This window comes from Tupaia chinensis, unplaced genomic scaffold, assembly GCF_000334495.1.
Source record: "Tupaia chinensis unplaced genomic scaffold, TupChi_1.0 Scaffold000541_1, whole genome shotgun sequence".
Lineage (NCBI taxonomy): Eukaryota > Metazoa > Chordata > Mammalia > Scandentia > Tupaiidae > Tupaia > Tupaia belangeri.
Window position 1 is genome coordinate 848296 of NW_006160054.1, and position 20783 is coordinate 869078.

Below are 20783 nucleotides of genomic sequence, written 5' to 3' on the forward strand. Positions count from 1 at the left end.
TTGGGTTTTCTTTTTAGTGTTTAATTTTTTAAAAAAGTTTCGTGCTTGGAAAATATCTTTTATTTTGGTGTAGTGGTAAGTTCTCCTCTCTTTATTTAAATCATTTTTATAAATTTGAAGTTATAAGGTTGTCTTAGTTTGGGCTGCTGTTATAAAGTACTATAGACTGGGTAACTTATACACAATAGAAATTTATCTCTCACAGTTCTGGAGACCGGAAACCTAACTTCAAGGTGCAGAATAGTTGGGTTCTGGGGAGGAGAGTCTTCTGAGTTCTAGACACTGACTACTCACTGAGGGGAACAAAGCTGAAGAACCTTCTGAGGCCTCTGAAGGCACCAATCCCATTCTTGAGGGTTCCACCCTCATGAACTAATCACAATCCAAAGGCCGAGCCACTAATACACAAACTGGGGGGTTAGGGTTTTGGCATACACATTTTTGGGAAAGCAGATAATCAGTATAACAAGGGTAATGGCAATCGCACTCTGTCTGGAAGCTGTTGACACTAATAAAAAGTCATCATCCTCCACTCATACTATGCAATGATAAAGGACTTTTACCTTAAAGTGAGTGTCATTGTTTAAGCATGTTCTACTTTGTGTGTGGGGAGTGGTGGCAAGAGATGGGGATAAGAGATACTAATACACCTACTTTAGAAATTGGGTTGGGATGATTCATAGTTGAAATGCCCAGCCTATAGATTTTAAATATGACTTATAGTCCTAACTTACCATCTCCCAAAAAAACTGTTGATCTAAACATAAGTTACTATAGTTTTTAACAAACTGAGTAGATATTATTAAAGTGATATTGATGGTAAATTATAAGTAAGAACCAAGGATAGAAGTAAGTAATTACTCTAACCAACTTAGTAGAAAGTACGCACTGCTAACAAGTCATCTTTCTTGAGAATGTGCAAGGACTCTGATTAGAGTCATTACTGGGCTCTGTACGGGAGCCAGCTTAGGCAACACTTTTCCTAGGAATGCAGAATACTTCCTAAGAATTTCTTTTTCTAGTCTTCTAGGAAAACCATTAAAATATGGAAAATTCCAGCACATACTACTATAATGCCTGCAAAACTTCTGTAAAAACTATTTGTGCCCCTCAAATACATTAGAAATATCCTAACTTCTGGGGTGGTCTGTTTTCCTTTCCTGAAAAAATACACACGCATACACACACACTCATAACTGTCTAACCATCAGCGTCAGGAGGGATAATAGATTTTGGGAAACTGGTTATAAAATCCAAAATGTGTTGCAAGTTGAATAGCTGTGAGATAAATTTTAATCTCACTAGTCAAACTGTGGCTTGTCATTGATGTCATGGGAAGGGATCTAAAGTGTACTAAGACTACCATAATACACTTCATTGCTTCTGAATTCCACTAATTTTTTGAATCACGAGAAAGTAATGTTTTCCTATAAGACAGTGATAGAGATGAGAGAGAAAAAAACGAAGTGATCTTGAGTCTGTTGGAATGGAGACTTGGTGAATGTGACTTTCATTTTACCATTTCTCAGTGAGTGGGTGGTCCTTTCTGACTCTTTTTTCCCCAGGAACTGCACTACATTTTTGGCCTTTATTTCCCCTATTTTTTTAAAGTTAAAATAGAGCCTAGCATATGCAGTCACCATTCATTGAGATTGCATACCTGCACTCTGCAAAGACGTACGTGTCTAATTTTTAGTTGCAAAATCTTCTTGGCTTTCTTGAATGAGGGTGAAAACATAACTTCAGGATTAGTTCCTGAAAATCCTCAAAGTGAACACTTTTAAATGAAAACCAATTTTTACAAAATTCACAAATCTTCATTCATTGTAGAAAACTTGAACATATGAATAAAAGAAATAAAACTAACTTGATATCATTAATATTCGGGGATATATTCATCACAATTATTTTTAAGTAAACATCTATATAAAAAAAGGGGTACTCAAAAGTTCATGAAGAATATATATTATGAAAAATAATGGACTTCAAAATTATTTTACACCTAAATAAACTTATACTTAAATTCCATTTTTTTCCCCACAAACTTTCTGACATCCTTCCACACAGAGTAGAATGATTTATTGAGACACTAATTTTGTTTGTTTGTTTGTTCTCTTGCTTTAGGTAATCTTCCTTTCTACATTCCAAGAGGGTGGCTAAGTACTTTTCTTTATGAAGGATATTAATGACTTTTGTATGGCAAGGGCAGAAGTATAAGTTTCCAGAAAAAGAAATAATAATACCCACTGAGAGCTTTTGTTAAAGGTAGATTCATGGAGCAATAGAAACAAATCATCTAAGAGAAGGACCTACTGGAAGTGGGCAAAGCTGGGGAGGAGAAGGGTTTAGAGAGCTTCTCCTAGGACTGCACATGGGGATACGTGAATGAGAGCTTATGCCCTCAGGACATAGGGACCATCAGGCTTTCTGGAGGACTGGGTCAGTGATGGTTCTCAATGTCTTCCTCTTTTGGGGATTTTGGGAACACCCATATATGTGACCAACATGTTTCTCAAGCTGCTGGATCTGAGATTTGAAATGAGCAGTCAGACATTTGGGATACAGTTGCCTTAACTGCCATGCCACAAGCTGGCTTGCTAATAGATTTTGTAATATTAAATCAGATTTGCATGAACTAAAATAAATTTGCGAATTTTTAAAACTTAGAAGGTTTTTTAAATGTTTAAAAATTTTTAAATTTATTTTAATTTGACCAGAGAGGGGCAGAGTGAGAGACAGAGAGAAAGAGAGAGGGAAAGTGAAAAAGCAAGCCGCTAAGTCTGAGACTTGAACTGTAGTCAGCCATGTGAGAATCCAGTGCCTTTAACCACCACGTCACCTGCTGACCCCAGAAAAACTTAGAAGGTTTTTAGAAATTTGTTTACTATTGAGGCCATGTGCATACAAAGAAGAGAGAGAGACCCTTTACAGGGCTTGATCACACCATGATCCTCTTCTTCTAGTCCTTCATTCTGCCAGGATCCTGGGCACATGTGTATACACCTGGTATGTTATCAATCTGACCAAGTTGAGGCCTCTAACTGTGGTTGGCATGTGGCCTCCAGTAGTCTAGTATGTTACTGACAGCACCACAGAGACTGGGCCAGAACTTACAAATTTGAATATTGGATTGTGTTGGGCTTCTGATGAGAAAATGGTAGTTTAAACAAATAACATTACATTGACCCCATGGCCTAGTTGTTAAGAGACCTTGATCCTACATGACTGACTGTGGTTCAAATCTTGGCCCTGGTGGCTTAGAAACATGCTGGGCATCTGCACACACACGCCCCAAATCCCAACAGATACAGAAATGGAGAGGAAGGGATTGTGGCATGATCATGCCCCATTGAGAGGTCTTCCTCCTCCCTCTGTCTGTCTTTCTGTCTCCCTCTGGTCAGCACATGTGCCTTCTGGCAATTAAAACAAAATGAAACAAAAATAAAATAAAACAAGTGGCCAATGTGATGTCATTTTGTGAAGAGAATCACATAAAGAAGAAGCACAAGAGAGTCAGCATTTTTTTGATGCCTTTCACAAAGTCAGTGTATGCAGTACATACTACACATGGTACTTACCTGAGTCATATAAGCATTACGAGCCAGATAATTCACAGGGAAAGAAAGATTGTAACGTCCAGAAAAATATGATTGAAGAGCATTTTAAGGTCTTTATAAACCAAGGTAGGAGTCGCTCAACCCAATAGAAGTCTAGGAGTACTGTTACTATTTGTAGACCTATGTGTCACGGCACACTTGAAGACAATAGGGTCTCTGAAGAACTATAGTGTCCTCCCCGTTGTTCTTGATTTTTCCCATGGTCTGTCCCATCTACCATCCAGATATTTTTATAAAAAAATTATTTCAGAACACTGCTGCTTCTTTTTTTTTTTAGAGTGAGATATTTTGCGATAGGGCATGTGCCCTCAAAGAGAGTGCCTCTCCCCTGGCCAATCCCAAGGGGGGATGGTAATGTCACAATCCCGTCTTCATTCTCCTCTTGGGTTTTTGGGCACACATGCACATGAGCCTGGTATGAGTTTCAAGCCACTGGGTCCAGGACTGGAATAGCATTCAGCCAAGTGGGAGTCCAGCCCCTTAACTGCTATGCCGCCTTACAGCCCCACACTGCTTCTTTACTTAAATCTCAATACTTAATTGTGGTACTTAGCTAAAATGCAGCATCTTTGACAGGCTCCTACAGGACCTGAATGTCCTGACATTTTCTACTTCTCTAGCTTCAGTTCACACAGTCTCTCCTGTTTACACTACCACAGTCTGGATCATTCTTATTCAGGCTTTTTACTGAAAAACTCCCATCTTTCTTTCAGATTTCACATTAAGTGTCATTTCAAGAAAATCGTCACTGGCCCTTCTACTTTACTCAGTGAATTCTTATAGTATTCTCTCTAATAGTAACCTTTATTTTTCCTTTAGAATTATTACTATTAGAATTATTACTATTAATTTGTAATTATACATTTGTTCCTATGATTGTTTTTCTAAGGCTTCCCTTTTTTAATGAATGAATTAATTTTTTAGAGAGAGATTTTTGGTCTCCCTCTGGTCAGCACATGTGCCTTCTGGCAATTAAAACAAAATGAAACAAAAATAAAATAAAACAAGTGGCCAATGTGATGTCATTTTGTGAAGAGAATCACATAAAGAAGAAGCACAAGAGAGTCAGCATTTTTTTGATGCCTTTCACAAAGTCAGTGTATGCAGTACATACTACACATGGTACTTACCTGAGTCATATAAGCATTACGAGCCAGATAATTCACAGGGAAAGAAAGATTGTAACGTCCAGAAAAATATGATTGAAGAGCATTTTAAGGTCTTTATAAACCAAGGTAGGAGTCGCTCAACCCAATAGAAGTCTAGGAGTACTGTTACTATTTGTAGACCTATGTGTCACGGCACACTTGAAGACAATAGGGTCTCTGAAGAACTATAGTGTCCTCCCCGTTGTTCTTGATTTTTCCCATGGTCTGTCCCATCTACCATCCAGATATTTTTATAAAAAAATTATTTCAGAACACTGCTGCTTCTTTTTTTTTTTAGAGTGAGATATTTTGCGATAGGGCATGTGCCCTCAAAGAGAGTGCCTCTCCCCTGGCCAATCCCAAGGGGGGATGGTAATGTCACAATCCCGTCTTCATTCTCCTCTTGGGTTTTTGGGCACACATGCACATGAGCCTGGTATGAGTTTCAAGCCACTGGGTCCAGGACTGGAATAGCATTCAGCCAAGTGGGAGTCCAGCCCCTTAACTGCTATGCCGCCTTACAGCCCCACACTGCTTCTTTACTTAAATCTCAATACTTAATTGTGGTACTTAGCTAAAATGCAGCATCTTTGACAGGCTCCTACAGGACCTGAATGTCCTGACATTTTCTACTTCTCTAGCTTCAGTTCACACAGTCTCTCCTGTTTACACTACCACAGTCTGGATCATTCTTATTCAGGCTTTTTACTGAAAAACTCCCATCTTTCTTTCAGATTTCACATTAAGTGTCATTTCAAGAAAATCGTCACTGGCCCTTCTACTTTACTCAGTGAATTCTTATAGTATTCTCTCTAATAGTAACCTTTATTTTTCCTTTAGAATTATTACTATTAGAATTATTACTATTAATTTGTAATTATACATTTGTTCCTATGATTGTTTTTCTAAGGCTTCCCTTTTTTAATGAATGAATTAATTTTTTAGAGAGAGATTTTTGCTATAAGGTGTGTGTGCTCACCTGAGAGACAAAGATAGAAAAACAGAAAGTAAGAAATCATCCTCCGGGGTGTATGACTGCACGGCAATTCCTTGTCCTCCGTACTTCTCTCAGGATTTTGAGCAAACACACACACGCACCTGGTGTGAGTTTGAAGCCATCAGGTCTGGGACTCGAACCTCAGTCAACTATGTGGGAGTCCAGCGACTTAACCCTTAAGCCATCTGCTGGTCCCAAGGGTTCCCCTTTGTTATCAGACACTATTTTCTGCAGGTTTTGTTTTTTTCTCTAGCTATGTAGCATGGGACTATGGACTAGGAGTATGCTATGGTCTGAGTGTTTGTGTTAGTATTTGATAGAAATATGAATATGCCATTCAACTGGTGACAAGGAACTTGTCTGGGCAATTGCTAGATAGCTCAGCGTCTACTTTAACGGGAAACTCTAGAAACAGAGTTGAGGCAATGTTATTACACTGGTTAGCTATAATTTTAGGTAAGTCAACTGCTCTGCAGAGGTATAGATAAAACAAAAATTGTGTTGGATTAAGTTATTATATAACTATTATATTAAATTATTTCATTCTTTTCAATGGGCACCTAAAGACTTTCTGCTCATTTTACATATTATAGAGGAGATTTTCTGGAAGCTAATTTTCAATTCACCTCTGTATACACAGGTCTTGTAGTGGGTCTTTGTGATACATGAGACCAGATGGATAAATCTGATAAGGGAATACTTACACAAGACAGAAAATTCTGCAAAACACATTTATAAATAATCAGTATAAATGTAATAAGTAAATGAATTAATGTGCCTACATTCCATTCATTCTTATAAATCCAGGGAGTCACTCATTCTGTAAGTTCTCAGTAAAGAAAAGTACCTGTTAAGCGGAGCCATGAATGTACATTAGTGGACTCACATCAAGCTAAAAATAAATAATTCCCCGAAACCAAGACATTTTATATCATTATAACTATAGCATTGATAGAAGTTAAAATAAAGAAATTCTTCAATGATTTCTTATCTGGAAGTCATAGACTTTATGCAAACCAAAATGAGAATGTGCCTGGGTAATTCCTAACCTGTGAATAAAGAGGTGCTTGCTGGCCCTCTGTTTGAAGGCACAATTGTTTTTCTTCAAGTAAGTTTATATTATGGCTTCTTAATGGCTTAACTACAGAGCTAAGCTTTCATCTAAGCCAAGTGTTATCTAGAAGAGAAGGGTTAAAATTTTACCTCTAAATAGGCCATAAGTTTGGGTGATTAGATTAATTTTTAACCTCATTCTATTAATGACCAACATTATGAATCATTCATTAAAGGGAGGAAGTAATGATAGAAAAGTGCACTGGACCATTAAGTATGCAATTAAGTGCCCACCTAGCCTTAGGGCAAAAATACAGTCACAACGATAGATATCAATTCCCTAAATTGTTAATGTGGAGTGTTACCTTCTTGACATAGAACCTCAGCTCTTTTCAAGCCCTTTACAAATTATCTCTCTATTTTTAGAGGTATTCTAGAGTCCTCAGGTGCAAGCATGAAAAACCTTCTCATGATCTTACTAATTTGCCAATTTAGAGTAAATTCTTACAGTGAATCCCAGAACTAAATCATTAGACATTCTAACGTGTCTCATAATTTTGTATGAGGGAAAAAAAATGGTTGACTTCAGTCTGTCGAAGAAGTAGGCTGAAAGTCAAAGAAGGCTTGTTAAGAGAGGGATGGGAAATGGGCAGGCAACATTTTCCTGACTAACTCACTTAGAATGAAACGCATTCACTTAGAATGAAAACTCAGACTAAGTGGGAATGAAAGCTCCCCACTAGGGTCTAATTTCCATGAGGACAGAGATTTGTGTTTGTTTGATTTACTGCTTTACCTCCATGTGAGAAGAATGCTTGGCACATGATAGGCCCTCAATAAATATTTGTTGAACAAACGAATAGCGATGTTTGATTTGGTTAAAGTAAAAGAAAATTCTAAGCATACAACACTTACCCAAGCCTGTGGGTCATCCCAATTTGTGGTTGAAGTTGAAAGAGAAAGCTAAGTTGTTCTTTATTCAATATATTGAAGAAACCTTAGACTCTCAGCAGTATCCTTAATTTGTTTAGGCAGAGATGAATTCTCTGCTCTGCTTATGATTCATTTTGTTAGTATTTCTAAGTAGCTGTCAGAACTGCCCCCAAACTTTCATTTTAAAGATAACCTGATAAGCTTTCAATTTAAAGATAAACTTTCATTTTAAAGATAACTTTTTATTTTAAAGATAAGATACTTCTTTAGGGGAATTGCTGAAAGGTCAAAAGATTTCATTCGTTTACTTCTAGAGATTAGCTGTTAGTGCTATGGCTTGTGAGATGAAGACAGAATTTACCATGGTGTTTTTTAAAACTATTAAAAAATATAGTTTACTGCCAGAGGGTGTGTGTGCTTACCAATGAAGAACAGAGAGAGAGAGAGACAGAGAGAAAGAGACAAGGAGAAAGCACCTCTCCTTGGGGCATGGCATGCATCATGCCCTATTTCTTTATTTGGTTAGGATTTGGGGTATATACATACACAAATTTGGCATGTTTTTCAAGCCACTGGGACTGGGATATGAACCAAGGTTGGCCATGTAGGATTCAGCTTCCTTAACCCCTAAGCTATGGGGTCTGCCTATTATAGTGCTTTATGGTAACAGCATTGATTCTGAAAGTATTAATAATTAGTCAAGAATTCTAATTTATTAGCACAAACTACAGTCTTTGAAAGAGGGATCTTGTTTGAGTGAGGAAACCCACTATGTAAAAAGCAAAATTCTACTCATTGTGTGCTTTTAGGTCATCATAACATCAAATTTTCTCTTTTTAATTGAGAGAGATTTTTGCTATAGGGCATTTGCACTTGCCAGAGAGACAGAGAGAGAAAGAGAGACAGAAAGTGACAAATCACCCCCCAGGGGGATAGTCATGCTACAATCCCTTCTCCTCCATTCTCTGGGATCTTGGGCATGCATGTACTTGTGTCAGTGTGTTTTAAGCTGTCACATCCAGGATTTGAACCGCATTAGACTATGTAGGATTCCAGCAACAAAACCATTATGCCATCTGCTGGTCCCATCAAATGGTCATAAAAATTTTCTAAACATCACTCTCTATTTCTGAACCATCATGCTAATCTAGGTCTGTAGATACATTTTGAGTAGAATTGCTCATTAGGGATAATTATCCTACATGTGACTGATACTTCAAAGTGAGATGACATATGGCCTTTCAGGAATTTGCCTCACATAGGGACCAAGCATAAAAGGAAACAAAATGAAGTGAAAAATGTAATTATTATCAAGAGAAGCACACATTAAGCTGCATTTATGGTAAAAGAAGAACCGATTATCACAAGGACGGGTTCATGATGGGAGGTACCTCTGAAGTTGAGTTTGAGGCATCAATGAGACCATAGGTAAGTGAGGCTGGGCAGTGGGGTATAAAGCAAAGAGTGTATGTAGGAAGAAAGAACAAGAAAAGCATTATAGGGATAATTTAAGGGAGCGAGTTGCCTTGATTTGGATGGGAGTATTGGTTAGAGACTTTGGTAGTCACAGTGCTAGAAATGTTGCCTCTCCGAGATTCCACACCCTATTCCTGAGAATCTATGACTGTTGAGGTACTCTGTTACCTTACATGGCAAAAGAAACTTTGCTGAGAGTTACTAATCAGCTGGCTTTAAAAATGAGCGGGTATCTTGGATTATCCCGGTGCCCCCAATATCGAAATATAAATCCTTAAAAGCAAAGCACGTCCTTAGGCTGGTGGCAGAAGAGGAAGGCAGAAGAAGTCTGAGAGATTCCAAGCTTTGGCTTTGACAAGGATGGCCACCAGCCAAGGGACATGAGCAGCTTCTGGAAACTAGGAATAATCCCTGGTCAACTCAGCAGGGAAGAAGGACCTCAGTCCTACAAGTACCTGGAACTGGATTCTTCCAAAAACCTGAATGCATCTCGAGGTAAATTCTCTTCCAGAACCTCCAGATAAGAGCCAAACCAGGTGGTGCCCCAATTTTGGTTTTGTAAGACCTGGAACACGGTTCTCATTTGAGCCCTCCTTGATTTCTGACCTATAGAACTAGGCGCTAATAAATAGGTGTTTTAATCTGCTCAATTTGTGGTAGTTTGTTGTAGGTTAGCTAGAAAAGTAGTATTAGGGCATCCCGTGGATAGCTTTAAATACCAGATGTGCGTATATCAATTGTTGAATGAGTAGAGAATGTGTCATCAGGGATCTGCAGATTTAATGCTCCCACTCTGGTCAAGGGATGAATTACTACAAGCAACCAACTGAGTTTCCTTCTTCTCCCCTCTTGTGTATGTGTGTGCGTATATACACACACATACTTTTCTCTTTATTTTATTTATATAATTTCATTTTATTTTTACTTTTATTCTTTTCAATTTTTGCTAGAGGGCAAGTGTGCTCGCCAGAGAGAGACAGAGAGTTAGGGAAAGTGAAAAAGGACCTCTCCATGGGGAGTAGTCAAGCCACAATTCCTATATTTTTCCTTTTATTTGGAGTTATTTCATCTCTAAAAGTCTGTTAAAATTTAAGCTTGAGCTTCACACTTCTCTTGTAAAAGAACGTCTAAGGGCAATGAAAGAAAATTTAAAAATCAGAACTTTAAGAGCATTGCATGACTCATTTTATTCCAGGTTTTAGAGAACACTGTCCTCCAGTCCCAGAAAAATGTAATCCTCAAGTCTCAGCACACCTTTGGAAGGAGAATCAAGCTCAGCTGACTCTCAGGCTTTCACTTTATCCTCCCACTGGTCCTCAGTTATAGCTGATACACCAAGCTCTGCTTCCAGTTCATTTCTCTCTATATCCCTGCTCAAAAATGTACAAAAGCCTTCTCTCTTGTTTCCATTAGCACAGTTTGTATAGGCTGGAGCTTCAAAATGACCTAGGGAACAATGGAAAATACTCAGAGGGTCTAAGCAATGCAGACAGTTGGGTGTACAAGGCACATCATTCTGAGGCCCTCCCTATCTGTGGGTTCTGCATTGCTGGATTCAGCCAACTGCAGATTGGAAATGCTACCTTGTTGGGGACAGCAGAGGGTGTAATGGTTATGTTGCTGGACTCCTATGTAGTTGACTGTGGTTCAAGTTCCAGATCTGGCAACTTAAAACTCAATCCCGGTGTGTGTGTGTGTGTGTGTGTGTACCCCCAAAATCCTGAGAGGAGAAAGGAAGAGAAGAGACTGCAGCGTGGCCATTCCCCCTGGAGGGGGGAAGGTGGTTTTTTGGCTCCTAGCACTCTATTTCTCTCTGTCTGTCTGGTAAGAGCATGTACCCTATAGCAAAATAAAGCAAAACAAAACAAAACAAAACTCTGAAAAAAAGAAAATGTTACTTACCTTGTTGACAAATTCTATAGTCCTTAGGCATGCCTGGTTATATCTGTTTTTAACAGACACAGACTTTTCTCTTACCATTTTCTGCTAAAGCATATGATATAACAACTATTTATTTGCAAAGCATTTATGTTGTATTGGTTACTGTAAGTAATCTTGAGATGATTTAAAGTACACATGATTTCGTGTGAGTAGGTTATATGCAAATACACTACCGCTTTACACAATTGGTGACTTGGGCATATATAGGTTTATTATCTGCAAGGGGTCCTGGGAGCAATCCTCTACTAATACAGAGAGACAATTGTTTCTATTTATTATGTAACTATTCAAAGGAGTGGAATTATATGGAAATATCTTAAAATACCATCATCTCCCCATCAGTTTATTTGCACTTGGACATCTTTTTAAAACATGGTATGTTCCTGTTTGGTGACCAGCTCTGCTCTGTTGATTACAGGTTAAATAGCTGGATCTTTATCCATCATCAGAACCAGGAGAGGTGGAGTACCCTTGCCTCCCCTGGGAGCTCACTTCTTACACTGGAAAGTGAAGAGCCCAAGACATTGCTTAGTCCTCCTGTTTAGCCCCCTCCTATTTCTTCTCACAGAGGTGTGACTTTCTAATCATGGACCTAAAGCAGAGGATGCAAGCATGCTTACTTTAGCCAGCATTAAGTTTGAGACAGTCGAATTTATAATAAATACTTCAGGTTGGGAGTATGTATTGTCACTCCTACTATTATATGACCTACCTGGATCCTGTGGGCATTTGAGATTGTGACCATCACCTTATAGAGATAAAGGGTGATCTAAAATGACACAATAAACAGTCTTCTTAAAATGTAAAGTGAATAGGGAACAGCAGATGGCATGATGGTTACGTCGCTGGATTCCCATGTAGTCACCTGAGGGTTGAGTCTCAGACTTGGTGGCTTAAACTCACTCATGCATGCCCAAAATCCTGAGAGGAGAATGGAGGAGAAGGAACTGTGACATGGCCATCCCCCTGGAGGGGGTGGTGATTTCTCGCTTTCTGTTTCTCTGTCTCTCTGGTAAACACACTCTCCCTATAGCAAAAATCTCTCTCTCAAAAAAAATGTAAAGTGAATAAATAACTAATAGGAGATTCTTCTCTTCATACAAACCCATTATCTCATTACACATTAGGGAGAAATAATGACCCATTATTGAAGGAGAAGATCACAAATATAATACAGAGGTGGTTCGTATTTGAAGACTTTGGAGTGTTCCTCCTGGCCGTAGGTCTTGAGAATTCTTCGTTGTTTGCCAGTTATAGCTTTTCATGTCCCACATGACTATGTTAGGCTACTAATGGCTAATGGGAAGATAACATGTCAAGGAGCTGATGTGCATGCACATATTACTGAAAATTAATTGATTACATCAATAAATATCATCTAGGATAATGAGGAGGGCTGGAGAAATGGAATCTAAGATGAAAGAACGATGAGGAAGAAAGGTCCGGAAGTGAAAGTGACGTGTCATGAATTCCTGAATATAAATCTCATCTACTCCCCTGTTTTGCTTGTACTCAGTTCTGCTTCCCAGGCCTCTCCAATTTATTCTTCAGACACTGGTCAAATAAATCATTCTTCCACCAGTGATGATAACTGTTCCAAAGAACAAACTATCAGACACCACCCATTTAATCCCCTTGCTTTGAACAGGCCAGAATATTCTTGGCCTCTGCTTGGATGAATTAATGGATGGAGAGAATTAAGCCTTACTGACTGGAAAATGAGTTTTTAAATGAGCCAAGGAGACATCATTTTCTTTTTTCCCAGGAGGTCATTCGAAGAAGACAGGAAGACAAGCAGATTATCTTTCTCCTAAAGGGACTTCAGAAGGGTGTTTTATAGACAGTCCATTAAAACTATATGATATATGATGTCTTTAATCTGGATATTAATTCAAAACACTAGAAATATACAACTGAGAAGTTTTCGGTCACAGCTTAATGTTTTTCTGGATTATAGTTTAAGAACATTGTGTTCCCTTGGGGTAGCTAAAGAATTTTTTGGTGAAACATATTAAATTAATCATTTTGAATATTTCCTCTAAATTAGATTTGTTTATTTTATTTCCAAATTGCAAAGTAAGAGGAATGTTTTTAGAGCTCTAATTTATATCACTCTAGCTTAGCATTCCCTGGTATAAAACTCCATGAAATATATTCTCCAGATTTTAAATTACTATTCTATTATTTTCATATCGTATTTGATTTTCAGAGTTTTCTAGAGTCTAAAATGAACACGGACTTTCTTTAATCCATAATTGTCTTTGTGTAATTTAAACTTTTTATTATTTTTTTTTAAAAAATGACATCTACATTTCTATCTATATTTCTTCCATTGAAAAGCAATAATAACAATACTATTTGCTTTTAAAATAATCTTTTCTCAGGGCTTATTTCTCTAAGGTCATATTTTCTGATTTGCTTTTACTACCTGTAGAAATAATACCTAGGACTAGCAGGTGGTGTAGTGGTTCAGGTGCTAGACTCCTACATGGCCAACTGTGGTTTGAGTCCCAGCTCTTGCAGCTTGAAAAATCATGCCAGATGAATGTGCATGCATGCCCAAAATCCTGGGAGGAGAATGGAGGAGAAGTGTCTGTGGCATGGCCATCCCCTCAGGAGGTGATTTCTCACTTTCCTTCTCACTGTCTCTTTCTGACTCTCTTGGATGAGCTCATGTGCCCTATAACAAACAAAAAAAGGAAAAGAAAGAAAAAAAAGAAGAAAGAAAGAAAGAAAGAAAAAGAAAGAAAGAGAAAGAAAAAGATTGAAAAAAAGAAAGAAAGGAAGGATGAAAGAAGGAAAGGAAAAGGAAAAGAAAAGATAATTCAGCAGGGGATTCTTAGACCTTAAAGAATAATTCAGCCACATGGTGGAAAAAGTTTTGGTTCCTGAATGATGTTGTCTTGGAACTCATAATTAGATTTTTGATGAATAAGAGATAAATTTATATTGTGTAAACCAATTATTTTTGTGAAGATAGTTTACTTAACCTAACTAATACAACTGAGATTCAAGGGTTAGAATCTATGACACACATTTGTAATTTTTTAAAATAATTATTTTACTTGGCTTTATTTATTCATCTATTTCAATTTGACCAAATAGGGACAGAGAGAGAGAGAGAGAGAGAGAGAGAGAGAGAGAGAGAGAGAGAGAGAGAGAGAGAGAGAGAGAGAGAGAGAGAGAAAGTAAGCCACCAGTTCCAAGACTTGAACTGTGGTCAGCCATGTGGGAATCCAGCATCCCAACCACTGCAACACCTGCTGGCCCACACATTTGAAATTTTGAATGAGTTTTATTTTCTTAGTAAGTTTACATCAGCTAAAGAAACTAGATTTCTACATAGCTTTGCGTAATTCAGTCTTCTTTCCAAATGAAATTATAAAAACTGTTCAACTTACAAAAGTTAAAAAAGATCTTGTCTCTTAACAGTCAATGAAAAAATTTTAAATATAGAAAGTATATATAGATTTAAATAAATATCAAGAAGTATTTAAGAAAAATAGAAACTCAGCAAAATAAGTTAAATCAATAGTGATCAAAGAACAAGTAATCTTATTTTATAGTAAGTTGTGTATAAAATAATCTTAACCTAAATCTAACCTCTTCACATGGTTTATGGAAGATGATGAAAGAACACTTTACAGAATGCCAAAACAACCAGAGAAAAGCAGTAATGGTAGAGGGTTGTATTGGGTGTCCTCTAAGGATATCAGGGCATTGTTTTTTTCTATAGAATGCAAGGTCCAGATTTGGTTTCTTCAAAAAGTGAAAGAACTTAAAGAGACAACTTAAAGGAATCTGAGTGCAGAATCTTTCTCCATTTTTATTCTATTTTTTTTTCAATTTTATAATTTATGCTTAACTTGACAATATCTTTTTATAGTGACTTATCGTTATTGAAAAATTAACTACTTTCAAGAAAACAATGACTTCTGCATACAGTTTTCATTGGCTTACATAATCTCTAACAAAAGTTTGTTTTCACAATAATAGATATAATAGATTTTGAAACAGAAAGACTGATCCTTGGAAGCTTCCCATGTGGCAGGAGTCAAACACTGTGACCATGACGTGATCATGAAGTAGCCCTAGACATTAAGCATGCTGCAGGCATTATTAATATTGTCTGTTCTCTGTTAATCAATAATTGAATATCTGGGACCAGTAGTTAGCATAATGGTTATGTCACTGGACTCCCATGCAGACAACCACGGTTGGAGTCCCGGACCTGGTTGCTTAAACTCATGCCGGGTGTGTGTGAGTGCATGTCCAAGATCCTGAGAGAATGGAGGAGAAGGGATTGTGGCGCGGCCATCCCTCCTGGGGGGTGACTTCTCGCTTCCTGTCTTTCTGTCTCTCTCTTTCTGGCGAGCACACACACCCTATAGCAAAAACCTCTCCAAAAATAAAATAAAATAATTGAATATCTGAAACTGTGTGACTTATAAGAATAGAAGTTTACTTAGTTCATGGCTTTGAAGGACCAAGGTCAAAGAGCTGCATATAGTGAGGATCTTGCTGGTGAATGACATGGCTGAAGGCATCACACAGTGAGACAGAGCAAAACCAGCATGTGCCTGTGTTTCTGTCTCCCTCCTTCTTATAAGTTAACCAAGAGTCACTCATGGGGCCCCATCTTGATGGCTTTATCTAATCTTAATATCCCCCAAAGATCCCACTTTTCTACATCAAAGTCAGATTAAGTATTCACTCTCTTAATTCAATCAAAAGTAAATTTTAATACATGAGTTTTGGAGGGACATATTCAGACCATAGCAGATGGTTTTGCAGAGGAAATGCTGAAAGCTAGTGTATCCAGAGAGCTGGCTAAGACTAACTGGATTCAAAGAATGTAAACTCACATTTTGATGGTTCTTATGCACCTGCAGGGTTTCAGCTCTCAGAAACTTTCCCCTTCACTATTAAGTGTGTGCATATATGCACTATGGAATATTACAGCCATAAAAAATAACAAGATGCTGGCATTTGATAGAAAGTGCACCAATATGGAAGATTTACTGCCGAGTGGAATAATCCAGGCTATGTAAAAGAAACATTGTATGTCTCCACTTAATGTATACTGACTGCCCACACTGTATGGCAGAAATAGAAAGATTAAAGGATATAAATGGATGGAAAACAATTACGGGCACTGGAGATAATGTGGAAAGAGGGTGGGAGGTGGAGGAGAGTGAGAGGAAAGGAATCAAGAAGAAAAATAGGCAAGACATTTGAGGGACACAGAAGTGGGTGATTGTCTGTTGATGATAATGTGAATGATATTTTCAATTGACTGGTGGGAAGTGGGTTCATATTGGGTTAATTTATTTTACAAGCTGCAGTGATGTACACTGATTGAATGCATAAATAAATAATAAAAGAAAGAGTGCACCTGGTATCCAGAGCTGCCTATGAGCCCAGCCTGCATGCCCCACTGTTCTTCCTTACTACTGAGCTGCTCAGGTCACTTTGGTTCCCTGTTCCTCTGCCCTGTTGTCCTGACTCTCAGTGGATGTCCACCTTCTACATCGACCTCAACCAGCTTAAGGAGCTGCTCGATTTCATCAAGGTCCTCAAGTGGTGCAATAACAAAAACCTTGAATAACACTATGAGATCCATGTGAAGTGCCACTGGTGATGCTGAACGTGCTCCCATGAAGCAGAGAAAAGTTATGAAATAATAAGTAAAAGTTGAGTTGCTTGATCTGTACTGTAGATTGAGGTCTTCAGTTGCCCACTCTTTCAATCCAGTATTGAATCAGGCATCATTTCAGTTGCTTCCAAATGTAAATTTGGATTTAGATTGGAATAGCCATGTCCTCATAGGAGATTACTCTTCTTCTGAACAATCCTATGTTACATTTGCAGTTTTTGTGTTCCTGTACTGCATTGCTGCCCTTCTTCTTTACATTGGTTACACAAACCTTTACTGGGAGAGTCGTAAACTTCCCATGATTGACTTTGTTGTTACTCTCATTTCCACTTTTTTATAGTTGGTGAGCACTTCAGCCTGGGCTAAAACTCTTACAGACATTAAAATAGCTACTGGTCACAATATTGTTCCGGAACTTCTGCCTTGTACGATGGCAGAAGTGATATGTTATTACAGCTTGATGACTCGTATGGGATCCCGAAATATGTCTGTAATCTTTAGATTTCTAAATATGAAACACTGGGGAGAAAATCCTTGGTTTGTGTACAAGCCCAGTTTACACAGTCCATCAAATATTTCTGCCTTCCGTAGACAAGGAGTTATTCTACCACTTACCAGATTATAGTTAAAGGGAGAAATACACTGTATGAAACATATGTCTATATGCTGATTTGTTGCCAATGTCTTGAGAAGCATTATTTGTTTCTAATAAAATAAATGGCTTTTTCAATAATAATAATAATAATAAGGGTGTGCCTGGGAGGTGGCCTCACTTTCTGTGTCTCATGTGGTGACCACCTAGATCTCTGATATGATGCCTCTTTTTCTGACTGTTTTACCTGATTCTATCAAGCTGGTCATAGCTGCATCAGTGGGACTGACTTGGCTTCTGTCACCTTCTGCCACTCTTGCCAGGTGTAACTGCTCCTTTTTTGAAGACTGTTATGTATGTGTTGTTTACTATTCCTCTGATCAGCTGAGGCCTTGGGGGTATTACAGCTATGCACTTCAGTGACGCATTTGTGTAAGATGCTTATGTTTAATTATCTTATCAAAATTGAACTGAAATAAATAAGGATAAAGATACAAATTTATGTATGGCTGAGTAGAAAGGTAGCTACCAAACTCTTTTACAAAAGCCTTTACATTCTCACAACTTAAGTAGGTCAAGATATCTGCAAGACTCTAGTTCCTCTTTAGAATGATTTATTTTCCAGGGATCGCTGTAGTTTTTCATACAAATACACTTAGACATATTTGGACTTCTCTGCTTCCGGAAAGGAACACACGTTAATCTCATTATGAGGGTTAGAAAAATACAAATAAGCTCAAGTGTAGCATAACTTTCACTTAAATAACGCATGGTCTAATTAAAGATAGTGTTTACCTATCACCTCTTGTATAAAGAACTATACCAAAACTTAGTGGCTTAAAACATCAAAATTTTTATTATATTGTAATTTTATGTGTCAGAAATTCAGGCAAGGCTTAGCTGGACAACTCTTTCACTTTACACTGTAGATATTAACTAGGTTGACACAGTGGTTTTCAGCTGATGACTGGGATGGACTGCAGAATTCAAGATGGCCTCACTCACATGCCTCGTACCTTGGCAGAGATATCCTAAAGGCTGATCTGAACTGGTCCCATGTTCATCACCATGAGGCCTTAGAGCCTTTGTATTTGTTTCTGCAACATGTGGTTGGACTTCTTAAATAGAACTGGCTACCCCATGTGATGGTTAATTTTATGTGCCAACTTGGGTAGGATATGGTGCCAGACATTTGGCCAAACACCTGTGTGAATGTTACTGTGAAAATATTTTTAAGATGAGATTAACATTTAAACCATTATGCTAATTGCTGGTCCTAAGTCACGGAAACAACCCAAACGCCCACGAACTGATGAATGGATAGAAAAACTGTGGCACATATACTCAATGGAATACTATTCATCCATAAAAAACAACAAAACCCTGGCTTTTGACAGGAAGTGGATGAATATGGAAGACTTACTGCTGAGTGAAACAAGCCATGCTGTGAAGGAGAGGCTTTGTATGTCCCCACTTAATATATACCAAGTGTCTGCACTCTGTGACTGACACTAATTGAATGAGGATATAGAAACACAGTATATAGATGTCAATACCAGATATAGTGTGTGTGAAAGAGGAGGGTCTGAGGAAGGACATTTGGGGGAGGGACAGGGAGGCAAAGCATTAATGGCACTAAGAGGTGTGGTATTATTGGTTGAAGATATTTTGTAGTTTTATCAACTGTGTTAGGGAGAAATGTTCACCTGCTGAAATATTCATTTTATAAGACAATAATGTGAATGAATGTATGGAAGAAAATGAAATTTTAAAAAAAATTAAAAATAAATAAATAAATAAATATGCCATATTAACAAAAAAAATAAGAAGAAAGAAAGAAAAATTTAAACCAATACACTTTGAATAAGGTAAATTATCTTCCATAATGTAAGTGGGCTTTATCTAATCATCACTGAGACAAGGAAGAAAGAATTCTGATTCTAGACTCTCTTTTGACCTAAAACTGCAGTATCAACTCTTCCCTGGGTCTCTAAACTATGAATCTGTCCAGAGAACTGTAGACTTGCAAGTCTCCACAATTGCATGAGCCAATTGCTTAAAATAAATCTATCTATCTATATATCTATCTATCATCTATCTGTCTCGTCTATGACCTATCCTATTAGTTCTGTTTCTCTGGAGAGCCCCAGAAAAAAAAATTCCAAAAAACAAGTGAAAGTTGTCAGTTTCTTGAAGACCTGGATCTGGGAGCTGGAGCATCACCCATGTCATCAGATTCTCCTGCACAAAGGTACACTGATTCTCAGAGAAGGGACACAGATCCCACCTTTCAATACAAAGAATCTGTGGCCATTGTTACTACAGATAATAATAAAATTTCAAAGTGCATTGTCTCATTCTGTTCTTACCCTGTGGAACATGTATTATTTTTCCTCATTTTACAGATCAGAAAGCCAAAATTCAGGGAGATAAAATGGGAAGTACAACATTTGAACTATTGGGTTGACAGAAAAGTCATGACATGTTTTTCTATGCAAAAATACACCATGGCTTTTCCGATGACCAAGTAAATAGTATGACTGCTATAATTGGATTCTTGTTCCTTAGTCATGCTGATATGCTGCTTGTAGTAGAGGTCAACTGACTAGCTAGAACAAAAAAGAAAAAAAGGAAAAGAAAAAGCCCACATTGGTAGCATCTGCCAAATAATGTGTAAATTTTCCCATTGTGGACAATTTCAAGTTATTAATAATTGTTTCTGAACTCGGAGGTGGGAAGGATGTGCATAATTAGCTCTAGAGAGCCAGTACTAGCCATCTTTGGAACACACTGACTGTTTCCCCACTACTGGGAAAAATGTTACAGGTGGGTGGGTGGAGAGAGAAAGAGAGAGAGAGCAAGGGAAGGCAAAGTAAAGTTAAAATAAAAAAGGTTTTTCTGGGGCCAGCAGGAGGCATGATTGTTAGGGTGCTAGACTCCCACAAGGCCGACCAAGGTTTGAGTTCTAGACCTAGCAGCTTTCTTTCTTAATTTCCCTCTCTTTGGCAAGCACACATGTCCTATAGCAAGTTGAAAATAAATAAATAAATAAATAAAATGAAATAATTCTTTGGGGGAAAAAGATGCTTCTAATGGAAATTCTAACTATATCCTATTTTCCCAAAGGCAAGAGAATAACTGTATATGGGAAGAAAATGTTACTTCATTTAAAAAATTGTTGCCAGGATTCCAGTAGTTGTCATGGTTAAAAATACTGGACTCCCACATGGCCGACTGTGGTTGGCATCTTGGACTGGTGGCTTGCTTTCTCATTTTAAATGAATTTAAATAAAATAATTCTAAAAAAGTTCTTAATCCCTAATTTAATTAATTAATTAATGTATTGCCAGAGGGCATGTACACTCACCAG

The 20783-nt window shown here is 37.7% G+C and overlaps 1 pseudogene; it reads left to right on the top strand.

Annotated features, from left to right (window-relative positions):
* The first annotated feature begins 16680 nt into the window (after nt 1-16680).
* LOC102495913 (synaptophysin-like protein 1 pseudogene) lies at nt 16681-17446 on the top strand (annotated as a pseudogene).
* The last annotated feature ends 3337 nt before the right edge of the window (nt 17447-20783 follow it).